Raw genomic sequence first — 22775 nt, forward strand, 5'->3', positions numbered from 1 at the left:
TAAGTATTACCTTGTCTTGTACACCTGAAACTAATAAATTAAAAAAAAAAAAAAACTAGCACACCAGTTCTATTGATTGAAAAGGATTTATGGATTGGCTGACTATCCCAGCATCCACTCAAGCATTGCTCCTTTGGGGGAAAAAAAACACCTGGCCCTCTGAACAACTGACTTACAAATGGACTTGGGAAAAGATACCCTGTCCCTTTCTGATCAGGTCCACAGCCTCCCGTTCCCTATGTTTATATATCTACGCCATTTTAATAACCCGTAACTGTTAAGAAGGAACTTAATTATTTGATTAAGAGATGGATCCGACTAAATAAATGGACAATAAAATATGATTGAAAAGTATGCCTTTCCTAAGCTATTCCTTGAAACAGTGTTTTTCAAAGTGTAGTTCCCAGATCAGCAGCAACAGTAGCAGCATCACCACCTGGAAAGTTGTTAGAAATTCCAGGGTTTTACTAGGATTCACTAAATTAGAAACTCTGAGGGTAAGGCCTAGCAATCTGGGCATTGACAAGCGTTCCAGGTGATCTGATGTAAACTCAAGTTTGAGAACCACTGGCCTAAAGGCCTACTCCAAGAAGCGGCTACTATCATTTATTAAGGTGTTTGTAAATTAGATTGTCCACCAACATTGTTTTCTATAGTGTGCCTGAATTTACCTGTCGTTTAAAGTAATTTTTAGTCTGCAGCCTCATTTGAATTACATTTTTCATGACTGTAGCCAATTGTCAGGTAGCATGCAGCTTGTTGAGCTTCCTATCATACTCAGCAATTGTCCTCCAAATTCTAATAATCTGACAATTAGGAGGCCCCTGCTTTCCTTCTCCAGATATTAAAACACAAAAGCCCAGTACCACTGCCAGTGATTTTGATTTAACAGATCTGGGAAAAAACCTTGACATCAGTACTTTTAATCCCCCACAGCTTGCACACACACACACACACACACACACACACACACACACACACACACACACCTCCTCCTCCTCCTAATATATTGATGTACAGGCAGGGTTGAATACCACTGCCCTTTAAAACCATTGTTATGTAAAAATTAAAGAATCCAAATAGATCTTCAGTTGGTGATCTGTGTGAAGAACATTTAAACATTTCTGATGCTAAGTACCCTTCCTCTTCTGTTGCCACCTGCCCCACTTCCTCTTCAATTTTGAAGACTAACTAGATAGGGACAAAAATGAAAAATGGGAATTAATTAGGAGCATGAAGCTCCACACCACCATGTCTCACTTTTGTAACTCTTGTACATGAGTCTATACTCCTGGGAAAATACCAAACACGAGTCATTACTGAGGATGAGTTTGTTGGTTTGCATAGGGATTGGTGAAGACTGGGGACCACATAGAGAACATCTCCCCAGAAGGCTTTTAACTGAGATTTGTGCTTTCTGTTCCTTGCAGGACAACCTCTCTCCTGCTAAGAGCAGCCCATATTCAGGATCAACTCCAGGAACACTTCTGTATGTGAAGGGAGAGTGTCCCATCTTGCCAAATGCTATCATCTTCATCACTTCCAAATGCTCTGAGTTTTCCATAGGAAAGTACCTTCAGAACATACAACTCTGATCTTAGCCCTTTCCCCTCTCGCCCACAGAGATGGCAGTATCTGTACTACGGCATTACACAGTGCCCAGTTGATGTTGGCTGTCATAGTCATGTTCAGAACACATCTGGAAACACATCGTGCCAATGCTTTTGTTCTGCTCAGTTCTGCCCAGGATACAGTTATATTTCCCAGAGAAGTAACCAAAATCATGCTCTCATTTCCCGTCACTGCTGCTTCTTCCAGCACTATCTTTCTACCCACCACCACCACTGGTGTTCATTAATTTTTGAAAACTCATAACCCTGAGAAAATAATGTTCAAATCTAATTACAAGTGTATGTGGCTTCATATACATGCTTCACAAGAAAAAATGAGCAACACATTTCACACACTGGGAAAAAAATTGTTTTTGTTAAAACTTGTTATGTACTGAATTGTCTCCCCTCAGAAATGCATATGTTGCAGTCCTAATCCCCAGTACTTTAGACTGTGACTGTATTTGGAAATAGGGGCTTTAAAGAGGTAATTAAGATTAAATGAGATAATTGGGGTGGACCCTAATCCAATAGGATTTTCATCTTTATAATAAGAAGAAATTAGGACACAGAGACACACAGAGGAAAGCCATATGAAAAAACAGGGAGGGAGGAGAAGATGGTTACCTACAAGCCAATAAGACAGGCCTCAGGAGAAACCAACCCTGACAACATTTTGAAGTCAAACCTCCAGCACTATGAGAAAATAAATTTCTGTGTTTAAGCCACCAAATTTATGGTGTTTTGTTATGGCAGTCTTAGCAAACGAATTCACTACTTTTCCATGACAAACATTTTCTCACTTCTAGAGTCACCTCCTCTTTCCTAAACATCCATTCCTCTTTTACAATGAGGCTTTGATTTGACCTGCAGGCAAAATAGGATTTGGTTTTTCACAGTGCAGTTTTCTCTCTCATCTAGGAGAGAAAGAAATATTTCTCTCTCTTCTCACAATGTCTTTGCATCTAGGATGCAAAAGGAAAGAAAGGGGAAAATAAATATAATTAAATTAAAGAAAGAACAAGAGAAAGACAGGATCTTTTTTTTTTTAGTAATAGAGACAGATGGAAGCAAGAAGGAAGGAGGCAGAGAGTTGCAAGAGAAAAGGAAGATACAATAGATGGTTTAATAAGAAGTACAGGATCAAATGATTCGGGATTACAATAGGAGATCTCATGGTGGATATGAGGTGAGGAGCTTCTTCTTTAAGTATCAATCGTTGAGCTGAATGTACTGAGTACATTCATTGAAACCAGATCAAAACCAACAAAAGTTAAATCAACAACTTTTTGAGCAACTTTTCCCACAATGGGGAAGTCACTATCAATATGCTACCTTAGAAAGAAATCTTTTCATGAAGAAAGAGGATATTCTGAAAGAAGACCAAGAAAGAGCTCTAAAAAAAAGGAAAGGAGAACGATAAAGAGCTGTGACGATGCTTCCCGATAGGTGTCAGGTCACGTACCTGCCCACAACCATACTGGTCACAGCTCCAAGTATGTGGGTGATGACTGCTGTGATGACAGCAACAAGCAACAAAGACCCTGTGCAAGGTCTTTTCATTTGGCACCTGTCACTTCAAATTAATTAGTGATCTCCCTTCACAGCACCTTCTTACAGATATAAGTTACCTCAACCTGCCCCCATTATAGCCTCTAGTGTTTTCTTACTATCAAGTCTCAGGAGAAGGGCTTCAAGGCCCGTGTGACCAATAGGGACCCAGAGTTTGAGAGGCCCAGGATGAACGAAGAATTATCAAACTGAGATTTCCATCTCTTCCTCATCTTCAGATGAAACATTTCCCAAGAGTTTGAATTCTAAACATATAGGAAAATATCATTCAGATTTCTTATATCTAGGTCATTTCAGCTTTTGAATTCAAGGGAAGTAAAAACCTTTTTTTTTTCAAAAAAAAAAAAACAACAACAAACAACAAACAACAAGAATCTTCCTATTGTACAGATTAGCACATTTACTAAAAGGATATAACTAGCAGTACTGTTGTAATAATCAGATCTTAATCTTATAAGAACAGTATCTCCACAGGAGTGACTTCTAGACATTCAGACATAATCTCTTTCTGGGTATTCCATATTTAAGAAGAATTCCATGTCACTGATGGACAGAAGAAAATCTTGATAAGTTACAATAGAGATAGATAAAAGGGGGAGGGGGTGATCTCTCTTTTTTCTAAATTTATTCTTTTCTTTTCCCAATTAGATTTGTTAGCTATACATCAAAAATTGACTTCAGATCATTCTCTAATATGAATCAAATACTTTTATGCAAATGGTTTATCTGGCAATTAGCCTGGCACCAATTCTTGACCTCTCTGTCCTTTAAATAGATGAATCAGTTGAAAATGTAATAGGTGGAGGAAAAGTTATCAGACCAGTAATAATGTAAATAGTGCCTTGAAATACATGGAAGCCTGTATTTCACTCAATAGAAATGTAAAATCTCACAGAAAGTTTAGATTATTGTGGTGTGTGTGTGTGTGTGTGTGTGTGTGTGTGTGTATGTACACACACGCTTTCCAAGTGACAGAAAGACAGGACTAAGCAATATATTGCAAATTGAGTTTGTCATGGAACTGAAAGGAAAAATTAAAATCTGTGCTGTTCCACTAGTATTTAAGAGATAATGTTACAAGAGTGAAATATTTTCCCTGCCCAGAGGCCCCTTCACACGTTATAAATTTCAGGTAGCATCAAAGCAATCCAAGTTTTATAGTTATCAGCATAAATATCTAAAACTCAGTTGTAGAGCTACTCTAACCAGCTGACAGAAATATTAAGCAAACAGAACTATTCAAACAGAACAGACTGTCAGCACTAAACAAGAAAACGAATCACACAAGATAATACCTATTGCTTCATAAATTATATAAATGTCTAACCACTATGCTGTACACCTGAAACTAATGTAAAATAATATTGAGTGTCAGTTACAATTTTAAAAACATAGTCAAGGGATGTAAAGTACATCAATGGGAATACAGTCAATAATATTGTAATAACGATTTATAGTGTCAGATGGGTAATAGACTTACTAGGTTTATCACTTTGTGAGGTATATAAATATCTAATCACTATGTTGGTTTGTACACCTGAAACTAAGATAATATTGTATGTCAACAGTAATTGAAAAATAAATTTAAAAATACATGATAAAACGGAAAAACAAAGACTTCAAGGTCTTCAATCTGATCAACTGATTCTCACAGACAAAGTAACTTGTGACATCTCTGGAAAACTGCTTAGAAGCAAAACGTTCTAAGAGAGCAGTTGGAGGGGGGCAGGCAAGGCAGCCTAACAGATAATATCAGAAAGATGGGAGACATATGTCAAATATATTTAAATTAAATAAATATCTTCCATTTACAGTATGTGTGTTTATCTATGAGGGGACATGAACCACCAAACACAGTATGTACTCAGCTATAAAAGGAATGATCAAGACTGGAAACCAAAATTACTTTCATTCTCTGAAAATCGATCAAATTAAAATGAAGTAACAGCAATATATTTTATTTATAAATAACATTCCTTTCCTTACTAGCATAACTTAGTTTTCACAATAGCCCTATGAGATGTTCAAAGAAAGAGAAAATTGTCCCTCCTTTTATAGATGGGAAAACCAAGATCCCGTTATTGGTTTGCTTAAATTAGCAATAAAACCTGGTTGAGGACTCAGGACAAGAGTCCTTATTTCACAATAAACTAGATGACTTAATGGGATTCATACAAAAGGAATTTGGTTATTCACAAGGCGCTGATATGGGATTTCCTCGACAGGTTTGAAAACAAATCACATTCTATGAAGTAGTGATGTTCATTTGTCTATTCTTCACTGTGAATCTACCCTTTTGTGTTCTTTTGCCTTTGGAAAATATTAATTAAATATTAAATAAGTTTTTAGATATATTTATGTGAAATATATCTAAACTGCTTATTTAATATAGATAAATATATCTAAACTACTATAATTAGCAAACTTATTTAGGAAGTTTAAGATTTAAAAGTCATAGTACACTCAATGGATCACAATAAAATGTGATCCATAAATTTAAAAGATGGGCTATATAATGTGTCAAATCAAATATAATCAGGAATATAAGAAAATTTCTTTGACATAATAAAGAGAATCTACTAGATACCTCCGGTAAGCATACTTGATAGAAAATAAAAAATTTCCATTTAACCAGGAAAATAAAAGGATACCTGCTACTACTTTTACTTTTCAACATTGTACATAATGTCTTAATAATTCAGTAAGAAAAGAGAAAGAGATTAATATCAGAAAAGAAAAATTAAAACTTTTGAAATAATTATTTTGAGATCATGAGATATAACATACAAAAAGAAATTAAAAAGGCAATTAGCTCTAGTTAAAATTTATTAAGGAGACTCGATACAGATTTAATTCTAAAACCAATAGCTTTCCTAATGTTTACCAATATCAAATTACAAAATTTAACATTTTAAGTTTCCGTTTTTTAAATTTTTTATTTGAGCTAATTATTGATTCACAAAAAGTTGTATAGTACGGACAGGTCCCAATGGTTACCTTTCATAGAATGTCAAAGCAAGGAAACTGTATGTGTATCGTATGTGCATACTTCTACACATGCTATCATGTGCAGATTGAGCTAACCAGCCTACAGTCAAGAAACAGAACTCGAAGATGTACCTCAGGCTACTTTGGGGAAGTGTAGCTATAAACCACACCTATCCCCTTCCTCCCCACCATCCCTAATGCTTGGCAATAATTAATCTATTCTCCATCTCTAATTTTGTCACATTGAGAAGGTGAAATACATGGAATCATACATTTGACTTTTTAAGATTCTTTTTCTGCTCAGCATAATGACCTTGATAAAAACTGGACGTTTTGAAAATTATAGTGTGATAACTTTAGAAATCAGACTCTTCTCCCTCCTCTGTTTGGCTAGTGTTTTGACAGATTTCCTTGAATGCCAGGAGCCATCTGAGAGGGAGAGGGGGGAAGAGCGGGAAAGGGGAGAGGGAGAGAGGGAGGGAGGAAAAGAAGGAGGAATGGAGGGAAAAGGAGAATTATGAGAAGAGGAAGAAGTAAAAGAAAAAGAAGAAGCCCTCTCCCAGTGTTTGCAAATTGGCTCTGTGCTGGGGTGCTCCTTCAATGCTTAGCCAGACTATTCACAACCCTGCCTCAGCCTTCACTTACTGCTTGCACTGAACTAGAAATCAGTCAGAGGTAGAAGCTTAAGGTCTTCCCAGGTCTTTTCTGAACATGAGTTCTGCCCTGATCATGCCTGTGGCTTTCTAAATTCCCCACTATACCTGTACAGTTACTTTCCTACAGGAGCCTTCTCCCCAGCTTTTCCTCCCAGGCTCTCAGGTGCTGTACTGTATGCCTCAATTTAATCTTTTGCTCCAGAGGGCTGCTGATTGTTCACTTACCTCAGTGTTTTTGAAGAATGCCCAGCATTTTTCTGCCCTCAGCAAGTTCCACGTTAGGCAAAATAAACATGAGTTCCACATTAGGCAAAACAAACACAAGCACCTTATATCAATCTTTCAGGTAGCCCTAGACAGGTTAGAACAAAAGCAATTTTTTACAAATAAACTCAGCTCTGCTCCCTCCAGAACCAGGCTAGGGTCCCACACTGGGAAAGGAACCATCATCCTGAAGACCATCATCAAGTGAGGTAGAGGTGTGGAGCAAGGGCAAATGAAATAGTGCGAAGCTTTCTTATCATTTTTAAGTTGCCTTTTTCTTGATTCAGCATTTGCTTGGTTGCTGCAAACCTTTGACTGTTTTCAAAAATTCGGACAAAGTTGATCCTACTCCACCATTTTCACTGATGTCATTCAGTATAATGCCTTTGAGATCCACCTACGTTCTTGTGTATATCAATAGTTTGTTCCTTTTCATTGCTGAGTAGTATTCCAGGATGTGGCTCTACCATGGTTTGTTTACCCACCCACCTATCATAGGACATTTGAGTTCCTTGCAGTTTGGGGATATATACCACATGTAACTTATTCGAGCCATTAAAGTAATGGTATTTCTATCTGCTAAGAGAGCGGATCTTAAATGTTTTCAAGACACACACACAAAAGAAACGGTAACTCTGTGAGGTCATGGATGTGTTAACTAACTTCATGTAGTAAGCCTATCTATAGCTATCTAGATAGCTAGCGATAGATAGCTATAGATAGATATATAGAGATATTATTCAGCCAAGAGAAAGAAGGAAATACTGCTGTTGGCAACAATATGGATGGACCTTAAGGGCATTCTAAGGGAAATGAGTCACACAGAAAAAAGACAAATACTGAATAATATCAGTTATATGTGGAATCTAAAAAAAGCTAAACTCATAGAAATAATTGAATAGTAGTTGCCAGGGGCTGAGGGTGGTAGAAATGGGGAGATGTTAGTCAAAGTATGTAAATTTCCAACTACAAGATGAATAAGTTGTGGGGAATTTAATATACTAAATGGTGACTATAGTTGGCAATACTGTATTATGTACTTGGAAGTTGCTAAATGTTTCACTACAAAAACAAATGGGAATTATGTGAGGTGATGAAGAGTTTAGCTAATCCTACTGTGGTAATCATTTCAAATGTGTAAGTATATCACATCATCACAATATATACCTTAAACGTACACGATGGTATATGTCAAATATATCTCAATAAAGCTGGGATAGATAGACAGATAGATGACAGATAGATAGATAGATAGATAGATAGATAGATAGATAGATAGATAGACAGATGATAGATAACATAACATATTGCTAGGCCTCAAAAGGATAGGTATAATGGGATAAGCAAATATATTTAATTAAAAGAAATTGGATTGGAAAACCTATCTCCAAATATTTGTTATTATAGAGACATCTAAAGTAAGGTGACTGAAAACTGAAAGTGAAAGCATTGGAAGGTGGATCATTTTGAAAATTATTAACCAAAATCACATTTTCTGTATACAAATACAATTCAGTTTAGAAAAATCGTGAAAAGGAGAAAACAACAAAATTAAAATTCATGCAATGGAAAATATGCAATGAAAATGGATCAAAAGTAAGTTGAAAACTGGATACAATTATTTCCAACACATATGATAAATAATGGCCAGATTTCCTTTAAAGTCTTAAGAGAAGACTGAAACCCAATAGAAAAACTATATATTCAAGCAGATCATAGAAATGGAAATATAAATGGATATGAATACTTGAGAAAATGCTCAATATTATTCATAACTCGGAATGTGTAAATTAGCTTTATAATGAGATGCTATCATTCACCCATTAGACTGACAAAGACAAAAAGTTTGGTAACATTTATTGGGAAGTGTAAACATTTTGCTTAAGTTCTTAAGTGGAAAACAAAAAATTAAATCTTATTTTTTCAGAAAACCCATTAAGTTTTTCATAATACTTCTATTTCTTAAGGTTTTCAAGTTACTACAAGATCTGTAGAGGTCCACGGCATCTCGCTTAGAACCTATTTTCATGTCAGTTGAATATTAATTATTTTGTGCTTTAATTTTCATGCATCATGTCACCATCACGTTATACTGTAGTCCAAATTTACAAACCGGGGTCAAGGTCTCAAATAGGGATGTGTTGAAACAGTAGCATTAGTACCATAGTTTGGGGGCAGGGCAGGGGGGGAAATGTGAATTTAAATATGCTGAGATTAGTAAAACTGTGATTATGGCAATTTCCCACAGGTAGCCACAAGTGCACAAAAGGAAAATGAAAACAGAAAGTGAAATGATGGTGATCAGAAAGTGATTTGGGGGGTGAGCAATCCATGTTGTCCTTTTTCAGTTTGGCATGGTCTATGTGAAGCGCTATCAAGTAGCAGTATGCAGCCACTGAAGTTTACACATCATTCTAAAACAAAACACAGCGTCTTCACAAGAAGGCAAATTGCTCTTTTTCCATAACGAGTACAAAATAATGTTTTCCACTGTCAGATTTATTAATTTTGTGAAAAACATAAACTACAATTACAGGCACATCATTCAAAATTACACCCTTTCTATAAAATGTAAATGTAAGTCACCCTATTACTAAGAAAATAGCCAAAACTGAGCACAAAATTAGGGATGATTTATGTGAACAGAAAAGTAGAAAGAGCTAGGTACGCTTGCTTTTCAAAGGATACTAGTGGCTATAACACAATGGCAGTGGTATTCAATGTAAATGAGCAATGACTACCACTCTGTTCATGGTGAGAGATATGAAACTGTACATATAACTGCACACATCCACTGACAAAGTGTATAAATCTCCTCTTGGTAGATCTCTCTCTCTCTCTCTCTCTCTCTCTCTCTCACACACACACACACACACACACACACACACACACACACAAGAAACATTTGTCTGTTACCTTCTTAAAACATTTACTCTAAAAACCATTTACTCTAAAAACCGTTTACTCTAAAGACATTTACTCTAAAAACATTTACTCATATTATATAAAAGACTTGATCCCAAGAAAGTATTTTTTGAGCTGTGATGGAGGCTGGAAAAGCATCAGCACTGAGCTCCAGAACTGTATGTGCAGCCTGGAGAGAAATCGCGGTGAATGGAAGGTTGCACTTGAATGTCAGTTCACACGGTGCTTTATGCACAGAGAATAGTAGGAGGTCAACAACATGCCTCCTAACCTTGATTTTTGGTTGAAGAATATAATGAAAATTATAAATATATTTAGATGAAGATATTGTATCTTTTTAAAATTTTATATCTAAAGAAATATCCAGTAATTGTAAGACTTATTTTCACACCGAAAAGCACTTTCTGTGCAGGTCAAAGATACAATTTACTGAGCACTTTCTAGGCACCACGCATTCTTCTGTCTCATTCAGATCTCTTTGTCTCATTTAATTCTCACCACAAACCCTAAGTGGAAGGTATTTTTCCCATTTTTAATAGAGCAATAAAGGCTTAGAAGAGTTAAATAACTGACACTTTGTTTTTTAAAATCTAAATTGGGACTTAAAATATCTCTTATATATTATTATATCTAGTAAATAAACTAAATTCAGTATTTACTTTATTTTAGAGTAGATGGATTACAAAGCTTTAATAGTCTGTACAGTCTTCTACAATACCTAAGAATATATAAGTAAAAGTATGTAATACTACCAATGAGACTGACAAATTTTATTCATAGATAGATGATAAACAAATAACAAAGAGACAGAGAGAGATTCTGCTGCTTATAAAAAATGAAAATACATATTATTCTCAGGCATTCACTGAAAATTTTTTAAATTGACAATGTAAATCCAGGCAAAAGCAAATATCATGAATGTGTCAGACAATCCATGCCATGTATATACATCATAATTCATTAAGAAGGCATTACAAACACTTCATATGTTCGGAAAATTTAAATAACTACTGAGTCAAACAACTACTGTGTCAAATAAGAAATCATAATAGTAGTAAAAGATATTTAGATCTAACTGATAACAAAAATACTACAAAACAACTTCTGTGATGTAGTAGAAGAGGTACTTAGAAACGTTTAGCTTTGATTCTTACATTAGGAAAAAAGCATGAAAATAAACAACTTAAAAATCCAAGTTAAGGAATCATAGAAAGAGCAATTTAATAATCTATGTAGTTGATTAAAGATGGCTGCAAAGTGTTTTACATTCCTCCCACCAGGAGATGGTGGGTGTAGGAACTCTATGTCTTATCCTTTAGATCTGAGCTGGTTCTTATAATGTCTTTGATCATTAGAATAATGTGGAAATGAAATGTGCCAGTTTCCAATCTAGGAGTGATGAAATGCCACATAGGAAGTCCAACTACCCTACTGGGGAGACAACATGGAGAAGCCTTTAGACTATGTGGACAAGAATAAAGCCTCCACTGCACTCAGCTGTACAGCTGCCACTTTGAACCTCCAGAAAATACCAGTCACCAAGTGACTCCAACAATACCATATAGGGAAGAAGAAGAATACAGCCAAGCCTTTCCCAAATTCCATATTCTCAAGCACAAATTAAATAATTGTTGAATCTTAGACACTGGGATTTAGGGTGATTTGTTATACAGAAATAAGTAACCATAACAGAAATTGATTCCTAGAAGTAAAGTGCTACTAAAACAAAAACCTAAAACATGTAGCAATGACTTTAGGTACCACCAGCATGTAGAGCTGGAAAAACTTTGAGGACACTATTGATGGAGGCCAGCAGAGCACTAACGTGGTATCATTAAAGACTGGAAGGAAGGGGAAAACTAACCTCTACTAACCTCTAGTGTGTCTACCTCCTCAACTTTTTATTCTAATACACCTTTTGCCCAGTCAAAATTTCCTGAGTGACATTTTTTCTTGTCCACAATTCTCTTCACCCTGCCTGAAAAACCTACAACCTAGCTTTGTGTGTGGATGTGATAGCCTACTCTTCCCTTCAGAGAGGTTTGGCTTCCTTGCCTGTTGTCGGCTAATATTGGGTTGAAACTTAAAGATGGCCACATAGCCTTATTTGTGTCAACACTCAATCCTCATTCATCATGTTTCCATAGAGACAGAAATGATTTGGACTCTACTGACCAGGAGGAAACAGTCTGACTCGCTCCTGCCCCTCTTCATTCCTTCCTGTGGAGGAGGAAGTGATCTGATGGGTTGGTAAATTCAAGGAAATAACTCACCTTAGTCCCTCTAGATTCTCTCCTGCATGTCTTTCTGCCTGGAAAGACTGTGGTGTGATAAGCTTAGCTGGGAAGGCTATGCTATTCAAGGAGTGGCCTGCTATTCTGTATTTTATTAATATTTCCCATTTAGTTCTAAGCTATGGTGGGGAAGAGGAGGATATTTATACCCCATTTCCTCCAAATTCAAAACTTTTAAGATGTTTCCCATATCTTAGCTACAGCAACTTAGCTATTCACTTGATTGAACGTATATTCACTCAAATCACATTCTAGAGCAAAAAATTTTAACCATATATGTTTAGGGGATCTTTGGGCACCATGAAAACACATGCATAATATTGAATTAATTTGTATTTTTCTAGGAGAAAGTCAATAGATTGTTTTCACCAGATTTTCCAAGAGGTCTACAACCTAAGAACTATTGCTCTTGAAATATCTTGCTGAGCTCCTGTTTCCTAACCCCCATCCCATGCACTTAATTCTTCATTAATTGCAGCAGTAAAGGATCCTTTCCTCATTCAGAGGATTCTCTGATTAGTGTTTGCTTTTAAGGATGATCATCTTGCAATATCAGTGTATCTCAAATTTCTAAAATTAGGAAATATTGTCCTCACAAAAGCTAAATTTGGAAATGATCTATTAAAGCCTACAAGCCTTGGGAACAGATGTGTTTCCAAATTCACACTTTTTCAAACTTTAGAGAGGTAATATGGTGCATGTAGTCTATATTATCCAATGTCCCCAACAAGGTCTGGAGCAGAATTCCAGGGTCAAACATATAAATATTTCTTTAGCAAAACATGAATATTCATACTAAGTGGAATAGAGATCATAAGTGTGTCACCTCAGTTCAGCTCAGTTCAGGTCGGGTAGCAACAAAATGAGTTACCATGGACCATTGAACAACACAAGTTTGAATTGTGTGGGTTCACTGATATGCAGATTTTCTTTCAATAAATATGCAATGACCCTCTGTATCCTCAGTTTTCACATCTGCGGGTTCAATCAACTGTGGATCAAAAACAGTATTTTCAATCCATTGTTTGGAATCTTTAGGTGCAGAGGGCCAATTGTATGCATTGTTCTACACCATTTTACATAAAGGATTTTAGTATTCACTAATTTGGGTACCTGCACGGTCCCGGAACCAATCCTCCATGGATACTGAAGGATGACGGAGCTTTGGGGGAGTCAAAAGTTATACATAGATTTTTGACTGCAGAAGGGTCAGACACCCCCCAAACCCTGTGTTGTTCAAAAGTTAACTGTACTCGTGTTTCAGTGGTTTGGGGGAAGCATGTGGCTAAAGGATTTTGAACCTATAACTCAACACCATCATTGCCTTCCTTCAATCTCCTCCTGTCTGAGACTAAAGAACTCTAGTTTCTTAAATATTTCTTTAACTATGTCTATAGCTGTTCTTTTTCAGCATAATATGATAAACAACAGAATACAAAATACTGTACGTTATTATGTAATGGGGTCTAATCAAATGATTACTTTTGACTTCATAGTCCTGTGATGATACCAGATAGTATTAGAATCAAGTTTACATAGCTTCAGAAATAACACAATTTACTGCTGCAGCACTCTTCTTAGAACTTGATTATTAATCCCTGATTTAAACTCCAGTCTCCAAACTCCCCCAAAAAATCATCTCATTCTTACAGCCTTGCAAATAGGCCCAATGATCTTTTTATCCTATGACAAAATGAGCTGTCCAAAAATGGAACAGGCTGTCTTAGAGTATAATGAGTTCCTTTTTATCAGAGGTATTTAGGTAGAAGTTAGACAATATAGTGAGTGTGCTCATATTACTGAACAAACAAACAATAAAAGAAGTTCATTTAATCCTTGCATGATTGCACATTTCATCTTGCAAACCCACTTACAGAGAGTTCATAACTAAGCCTGTTCCACATGCTCAAAGTTATTAACTAAAACTTAGGCAGCTGAAAATCTATGATCTCAATTCTTTCATTGCCCACGGGGAGAATGAGCAGCCTATTTGGATTCATAGGGTTCTCATGTCGCAGGACTGCTCTTCTGCAGAAGAAATATATAACCAGAATCCATTTCGATTCAAATCAATTAATGAGTATTTATTGCTAACTTGTTTTATCTCTAATGAACTGCTTAGAGTTTGTGAGGAAAAAATTTATGTATGTACCTAGGAACTGGAGAACACTACCAAGGACAACATAAGCACATGTAAAATAACATGGTAAATTCCATAGGCAAGAATACAGAGGAAATTTAAATAAAGAAAATTAAGAAGCAAGGCACCCTGATTGAGGATTCTAGGGTCTTGCTATGGCCTGGCCATCTCCGGGCAAAAAAAGAAGGCATTTGTAATCAGAAGGCTGACCTTTGATTTTTTTTCACTCTGTTCTCCATTGAGTATTCTTGGGTCCTCAGTCCAAAATTTTTACTGGATCTCAACTCTTCTTCAAAACTTGACATTAGCAGAAATTCTGATGACGTTATTTCCTTGTTTGCCTTAGATTCCATTGAGGATTAAATAGCATTTAGCAATAAGGTGCCAGACACCTTAGTAAACTCTAAATAAATGGTAGCAATTATTACCAATAATCATTACAATGAAGTATTGCATTTTTAAGGATATTATTAGGAGACAAAAAGTTGTAATGCAATAGAAATAGTGTATTATTTTTATGCTTATAAAAGAAAGTTGCAAAAGGACATATACAACATATTCACTTTGAAAGACATAAAATTACTATATGCTTAGACATACATGGTAAAAATACATAAATGTAAATGGAAGAATACTCTTGCAACTAACAATAGTGATTTTTCTCTGGGAATGAAGGAAGTGGAACTGTGACTGTGTAATTCCATTAAAAATAAGATTGGCAGAAAAAACATATATAGAGAAAAGTATAATCAAGTAAAATAAATACAGAAACATGTAATTTGTTCTATTTTATTCATTTAATAAATGTATTTAACAATTATTAATTAAGCATATTATATGTTCCAGACAGTGAAGATATAGCTATGTGCAAGACAGACACAATGGCTGCTTTCATGGAGCTCTTACTTCACATTGTATTATGGTAGGCACTCAAGGTCAATACATACATATATATGTGTGTGTGTATATGAGGTGTATATATATATGTATATACATATATATATATATACACACATATAAATATATATACACACACACATATGCATACATATATATAAATCTTATTGGGGCTCTTATTGTTTTGTTTGTTTCTACCAATTTTTTTTTTATTGTGGCAGAAAAACACACAATATAAAGTTCACAAAAATGTTAAATATGCCCTTGATTTATTAAAATGTCACATTTATAACTTGTTTTTACCCAAAATGAACCCATTTGAGCCATTTCGTTCTTTAATGAAGAGAACTTGAACAAGACTCAGTTTCACTTCTTGATGTCAGCCAGGATGTGATCTCTAATCACAAGGTTTAGTCTGATTCCAGTTGACAAGACAGCAATGAAGACAGAGAAAGAGCCCATTTTGGTAAAGAAATACCAGCCTTCAAGAAAGTGCAGTCTATCAAGAAAGGTAATAGAAGGAATTAGATCACTCTCCGCAATCCTCTTGTTTAATCCAGTACTTCTATCTGAAATAGTAACAATTTAAAATTTGAAAGTTTGACACTTGAAGAAATCACAACCTGACTAAACAAAAAGGTTATCATATTTTCAGATTAGTGAGACAATGCTAAGCTCCTAAAAATTTCCTAAATAGAAATTAGAAAACACAATAACTTTTGTATTTTACGTTTCATTGACCTAAATTAAGCTGGACACTGCTGTCACCTTATCACATGATTCGAATCTAATCTCTAGAAAATTAGTCATTACCACATATGTGAGCACAGATAGGAGCAGGCCAAGGGAAAGAAGAAAGTGTGAAGGAAGCAAGGTTTTTTCCCTAAGCATCAAAAAATTTTAGTTGCACTATGGAATGACTAAGAGTACTTTCTGTGAGATTTCATAAAGGACATGCTGCATGATAGACAATCACTAATGTTGTTCTGCTATGCTTTTATGCAAAGGATGACAACAAGAAACAGAAAAGAAATGCACCTTTAAGGTCTTTTTTCCCAGAGTGCACCTACCTTTCATATCATCAGATTGATTCTATCACATAGCTAAATTCCCTGTCTTATAGAAAGTGCAGATGGAAATAGCCAAATTTTAAGAACATAGCTTAAATTTGATGCTACTTACCCTTACCCAATTTATGTTTTCTTTAAATTTGTTCCAGTGCTTAAGGGACAATCAGCAATGATGGTATAAAAGCAACAATATAATATCAGTTCTTCCCTAAGATAACTTCTATTCTCCCAAATAGAAGTGGAGGTGGTTTCTTCATCAGTCACATCAAGAAAATACAACTCTAATAATTCAGTGAAAAATAAATGTTGTAACTCTTAGGAGAAAAGTACAGTAATTCCACAGGAGAAGAATTTCCAAATTTTGTGTTCCTACTCTCAGGTACAGAAAACCCTAGGGATGATAGACAATCCTTCGGACATTGACAGTCTCTCAATATGAACAACATCCAGCATGATGTAGTAACAAGAAATGCTTGTTTTAATAAAGTTGGGTGTTGTATCAGGCCAAATATCCAACTATGCTTCTGCCTATGTGCAGTCTAGTACAACGACCCTGGATTTAAGTCTTGGCTCTCATGTTCAACAGGCCATGAAAAGGTCTTTTTACTTCTTAAAGCTTTGGTTTGTTCATCTGTAAATTAGGGATCAGTAATAATACCTACATTACATTACAGGCTAATTGTGAGCTTTAAATATGGTAAACTTTGTTCTACAAAATTCTTTAGTAATATAAATTTCTGTACAAATTTGTTTAGCAGCAAGTAAGCACCCAACAATGTTCTACTAATAATTCAGAAATGAATAAAATAGGGACTTTGTCCTGAAGGAACTTACATGCGATTTTGAGGAATACTGATAATTAAGTACAAAACAAGTGTGGTAAAGGGAAACAAATTGTCATAAAGACCCAAAAGAGGGAGAGATTAATTAAGAGAGTAGGCATATGAATGAGTCAAAAGAGATAACAAATAAGATGTAACATAAGAACTGGGCCTTTAAAATGACCAGAAATGTGCCTAGCAAATCAGCTGAGATAAAGGTGACCATCATGAACTGAAATTAGGAGCTGGGACAAAGCGCTTGGGAAAGAGTGAGATAGCCCTTCTGGCTAGAGTATGGGGCACATGCTAACAGGAAGCAGGAGATGAGTTCTCAGAGCGAGGTGGTGCTCAACTGTAAAATATCTCATCGATGTGAAGAGTCAGGACTGTGCTGGCCATGTTGGGTCATCAAAGCTTTTGCAGGAGAAAAATAATAATAATAATAATGACATCTTGGTTTTAGAAAGATTAATATTTTTGAGACAGTAAAAGAAAAATTGTAAAACCTAATTTGGGTATATGAGTAAGGATTTGGAAGGGCACTCATCTGGATGAGAGAGAGACACCGAATGGAGCAAGAGAAGGGACAGGATTGTTTGAAAAGAAGAGATGAATTTGAGAGTTATTCCAGAGGAAAAGGAAAGAAACTTCATGATCTATTGAATATGGAAAATGAGAGAAATCAAAGACGACTCTGAGGTTCCTACCCAGGGAATTATGTGGATAGTAGTGCCATTAACCAAGACACAATGCCTAGAAAGAGGGAGATGTTTGGTGGGAAAAAAGAGAATGAGTTCAGTTTGAGGTAAGTTGAGTTTGACAAGCCAGCAGGATATTCAGATGGGAATGTCCAGCAGGCTGGGCTCAGATGCAAAATGAGCAATTTACTTTGCCTTTCTTTTCTCCACTGCAAAATAGATGGGATATTGCTTGCCACTTCTCTCCAAGGACTGCAGAGAGGATTAATGAGGCAGTGCTCACATTTATTCCACACCAAGGATCAATGAGAACTTGCTTGGCAAAGAGTTAGGTTGGAGTTACATTATATTAACTTGAAAACAAAACAGCTTTGATATGAAAGTTATTGAGAGAGGAGAATGTAGACCTGCAAGCCCACATTGTAGCATATAATTGTACTTTCAGCAGCCAGTACAAGCACAGCCTTGATGTGGGTGGGCCCTAACCTGTTTCCAACTGAAAGCAAAGAAAGGGAACCTCTCTTCCTATTGTCTGTACTTTCTTTTTGAAATCTTTTCCAAAGTCACCAGAAGTCAGCCCAAATGTGAACATGAGAGTCAGCCAAAAAAGAACCCTTGTGACACTTTTCTGTGAAGCCCATTTCACGATGAGTCACTTTGTCAATAACATTGATTCCTGAAGCAAGCTACTGTTAGCTGCCTTTGTCCTCTGTAAGACTGACTCTGTGTTGGCTCATGTGCCAGTAATTAATTGGCAACACTGAGGTCACCAGGTAATACATGCCAGAGACCACTGCCAAGCCAGAAGCTCAAACCCGAGGTGTTCCTTCCAAAAATGTGGACAGGCATAGAATTACGCCTATTTTTAAAATGGGATCCTTCCATAATAGTTGAAAACCCTTTCACTCACAATTTTTATTTCTTCTTCCTACACTTCAGAGAGAGCAAAGAAACAAAACATAGAACAAGAGATACGTGATACAATGGAAAAAAATCTTCTTTGAGGATTCCGTCAGATCTGATTTCAGATTTGAAACTTACTGTATACCTTTGGGTCTGGTCTTTCTGGTGTCCTTCTTGGCAAAGTGTAGTGTCATGAGGATTGAACTTTGCCACTAGCTATCTGTGTGACCTAGTGTAAAGTATTAAGATTCTTTCTGATTCAGTTTCCTCATCTTTCAAATAAGAATAATATTACCCATTACAGTTTGTGTAAGAGTTGGATGAGATAAATTTAGTCTTTAGCCTTGGGTCTGATACATAGTGATTGCTCAGTAAGTTGCTATTATGCTGCTGGTGGAGTGCTGCTGCTGATGTGATAATATGAGGCACATGGCTCCTTGAAAATCCTCAATAAATGTAAATTTATATATGGAGTGTGAATAGGGATATCACTACAAGTCATACAGGTTAATTCCGTATAATATAGGTTACAATATACATCAGCGGCCATTTTAAATAGGAAAATAAATCACCAAAGGACAGCCTTGCATGGATAAAAGGACTATGTTACCTGTTTTGCCTTGGTTTTGAATGAGGAAGCTAAATAAGTTGTCTGGATACTTTCTTGAAAAATACTAAAATATAATAACAATCTGGAATTTCAAAAAAACACATAATGATAGATCTAATTTTTTCATCCTCTATGATGGCCTCCCAGCTGCTCAAAGCCAGGGTCTTCAAAGCAGGTCCAGGGACATCAGCCTCTTTGGACCTCGTCCTAGGATTGCCTCTCTCCTTCCTTTCCTGAGATTACAGTTGCTGGAACTAGAACTGACCCTCCTTGTCTTCCAAACCTAGGTCTACTACTAATCAGGAGCAGATTCGCGATTAAAATATGCTCCCAAATTATGGTCTTGTATTCTTCCCATTACCTCCTGCTTCTTCTTAAAATTTCTGTTTCTGCATCATGTGCCTAATTTCAGAGATCCTCAAACATCCCCCTTCATTGCTCTTCACACCCCCAGGCACATAAGGGTAGTCATTCTGTGGGCCAGAACAGATCTAGTAACCTACATATCCTCAGGAAATATGAATTCATTACGTTAAGTCCCCCAGCAATAGCTACTAAGCTCCCTGGGGAAAAGCGTAACTTTTGATGTAGGTTAATGATGTAGGCTTTGCCTAATCTTTTATTACATTTCATTAGAATTTGAAGGAAGTAGTCCACATTTCTCTTCCATGCATGCCTCCCCACAACAATTCTAAGGACACAGTTTTAAGCAGGATGGCATCTAAGAAAGACAGGATGAAAGAAATATTTGTTGTAATAAGCCCTTCTTAACGCCTCCTTAAACCATGATTTATTCCATCTCTTGATAGGAGAAAGCAAAAACTATCCATAATAACAGCAATGACTATGATTCCAGACACACACATTATTTTCAAGCTCCCTAATGTCAGTTTTTGGATGTGTGAATAGTGAGGAACTTGGAGTGGAACAATGTAAAAATTTATATTAGACTCAAAATCAGTCTCATATTTGGGATGTGTTCTTTGTTATATGTGTTGTAAAAATTATTCTTCCAAATAGGACGTCAATTGCCTTAACTGATCTGTTGCTGTGGTGGAAGTAAACATTTAGAAACATTCATTTTGATTCTCGTTTCAAGGTTAATATGCTGCCTTTTATTTTATTATAATATTGCTATGAAAGTTATAGTACTTTCAAAGGTGATTGTGTAGTTGGCCAATTAACTGCCTTCGGGACTTGACCTTTCACCACATATACTGAGAATTGATATTATCAAACGTAATTTTGCCCTAAAGAATATCAATGTTGGAAAAGACTTGTGAAAATATAAATTCAGTTGTGAAAGTATAAATTCAGGACTTCATTAAAACATTACTGCCAAATTCTAGATATTAAAAAATTATTATCAAAGGTGCAAGTTCCTAGAAAGAGCAAAGCGTTTGCAAATATTAGAATATTATCATAATGTTTCTCAAAAGGAAATGTAATATAAAATTTTTCCATACCGACTCCCAAAAATGGGTTTTTAAGGCAGGTTAAGCAAAAGTCATATGCAATATAATCATTATAATAAGGATTATAGTAACAAAAACTTAAAAATAAATGAAAGCTGTGTGTCATTTATGCTTAAAAACATAAAGTGAGAAATAAGTCTTATAATTGATTAGAAACTAGAGTGCAACGATTCATGGCAACCAAAGGAAAAAGGAAATTATCTGCTCAGGAGAAACAATTTGACTTAGCATTAAACTCTAAGAGTAATTTATATAAATAGCATTTAACTAGCTGTTATTGAGCATGAGTTAAGTAGCTATTTTTACAAAAGATACAGAAACCATCGTCATTTAGTTGAGTTTTATACAAATTTGCTACAAAAGAAATTGCTAAGAAAATAATAAAATCATGGTTCCATTAAGACTTTCTACCTTGCTGTAAAACAATGCAATCCACAGATGCTATTTTTGGTAGCTTAATTGATAACAAGAAAAAAGAAAGGCTCTCAATAAAGGGGGCACCACTCAAAGTTTTAAACAAAAAACTTAGCGGATTTTTGGTAAGCAAGGAAGATCTCTATCAATAGATTCAGGTATTTGAATAAGTGATTACTCAGGTAATAAGTGATAAATTACGTCAAAAGAGAGGTGATAGAATCTTAGTATCTTTTCTTTCATTTCTCAACAGATATTTTCAGGACCTACTATGCGGCATGTAATTTCATTTATTCATTGTTAACACAGTTTCTATCAAATTTTTGATGTTTTACAAATTGTTGCCAAATGAAATTACACAAACATTTATAATTGACCTAGGTCAAAATAATTTTAGTGATTACTTTATAATGTTAGGGAAGCATTTAAACAAAGAAATAACACTTCAGAACATTACAGACTAATTTATTAAGAGTTTATGTTACCAATTTGTGCTTTATAATCCCCTCACCTTCTCCCTCATCCCCACCACACTCCCATCTAACAACCCTCAGTTTTTCCTCTATATCTCTAGGACTGTTTCTGATTAGTTTGTTCATTTATTCTGTTCTTTAGATTCCACTATAAGTGAGATCATATGGTATTTGTCTTTCTCCATCTGACTTATTTCACTTAGCATAATGTTCTCTAGGTCCGTCCAGGTTGTTGCAAATGGTAAGATTTCATTCTTCTTTGTGGCTGAGTAATACTCCATTACATAAATGTACCACAGTTTCTTAATCCAGTTGTCTACCAATGGGCATTTCACTTGTTTCCATGTCTTGGCTATTGTGAATAGCACTGCAATAAACATAGGGTTCATAAATTTTTTCAAATTAGCATTTTGAATTTCTCTGGATAGACACCTAAAAGTGAAATTGCTGGGTCATGTGGTAGTTCCATTTCCGGTTTTTTGAGATACCTCCCCACTGCCTTCCATAGTGGCTGCACCAATCTGCAATCCCACCAACAGTGCACAAGCGTTCCCTTTTCTCCACAACCTCGCCAGCACTTGTTGTTTGTTGATTTACCAATGATAGTCATTCTGACCTGAGTGAGGTGGTATCTCATTGTGATTTTTATTTGCATGTTGTTAATGATTTTCTTTAATTTTATTAATGGTTACCTCTGGGGATTAGAACTTTAGAACAGAAGAGAAGGAGCTTTACTTTCTATACTCTTGTATTGTTTAAATTTTTTTCTTTTATTTTTTAGAAACTTTTAGATTTATAGTAAAATTGAGTAGTACAAAGAGTTCCTCTATATCCCACAGCCAGCTTCCCTATTAACATCTTATATTTGTATGTGTTAAAATAAAAAGCAAATGGAAGACCAGCCTTGAAGGTTCCCTGAGAGGACAAATCAATTTAGTCATTAATTTAATTTAATTACCAATCAC

This window comes from Rhinolophus hipposideros (genome assembly GCF_964194185.1).
Source record: "Rhinolophus hipposideros genome assembly, chromosome: 7".
In the NCBI taxonomy this organism is placed as follows: Eukaryota; Metazoa; Chordata; class Mammalia; order Chiroptera; family Rhinolophidae; genus Rhinolophus; species Rhinolophus hipposideros.